Raw genomic sequence first — 937 nt, 5'->3', positions numbered from 1 at the left:
AGTGTCACTGCCAGTTCATCGCTTCGCCCAGCTAGCGGGCCCTGAGGCTTTCAGGAAAAGAGGAAACTGAGGCCCATAGAGAGATGTCCCAGCAGTCCTCAAATGGCCCAGTGTGAACAAGGACCACCCACATAGAGGGTCCTTCCAGGCCAAGGAGAACCCCCACTTGCAAGAACTAGGGGTTCCCCCACCCCAGGCATCCCCACCTCTGCCCCCAGGCGAGACCCAGGGTCTGAGCTAACCCCCTTCCCACTCCACCCTCCTCCTCCCCGGCCCCCTCGTCCCTTCAAACCGCAAGGCTCAGCCAGCCTCTGGAACGCGTGCCCAGGACCTCGGTGATATTTTGAGTTTAAGAAAACTTTGCAGTCGGCAGGAGCTCTTAAAGGTTATAAATAGCAGCAGCAGGAGCCCATGCCGGGAGAGGCGGAAACACGTGTCAAACACGCCTGGGAGGGGGGTATTCCGAGGCACAGACCCCCGCCCCCTCCACCTCCCCCTTCCCTGCCTCCCCCCCCCCCCCCCCACCACTAGGGACCCACCAGGCTTCAGGGGATTTTACAGCCGCTGGAGCGGGAAGTCACACTCCACCTGGAAGACGTCAGGAAAGGAGACTCCGCTCTTGCCCCCAGCCAGGGTCCCTGAGCGAATGGCCAGGATACCCCCGTGCATGTGGGGGAGCTACTGAAAGGAGTCTGGGGTGGGAAGTCTTGCTCCAGCCGTCACCCTCCCTGGCCAGCATGGAACCCCGGGGGCTGAGCGGAGTTTTGGATTGCATCCCCTCTAAGTCCGGTCAGCGCAAGCTCAGGACAAAGAAGGGATTTTTCCAAGGTCACACAGGAGTCGGGTGAGATCAGGCCCCCAACCCACAGTTGTTTTCACTAAATGCTGTTGCATCCCTTCCATCTCAAGGGACCACAGGACAATATCTTACCTCATC

The sequence above is a fragment of the Cervus elaphus genome, chromosome 24, assembly GCF_910594005.1.
Source record: "Cervus elaphus chromosome 24, mCerEla1.1, whole genome shotgun sequence".
Lineage (NCBI taxonomy): Eukaryota > Metazoa > Chordata > Mammalia > Artiodactyla > Cervidae > Cervus > Cervus elaphus.
Note: the sequence above shows the minus strand (reverse complement) of the source record.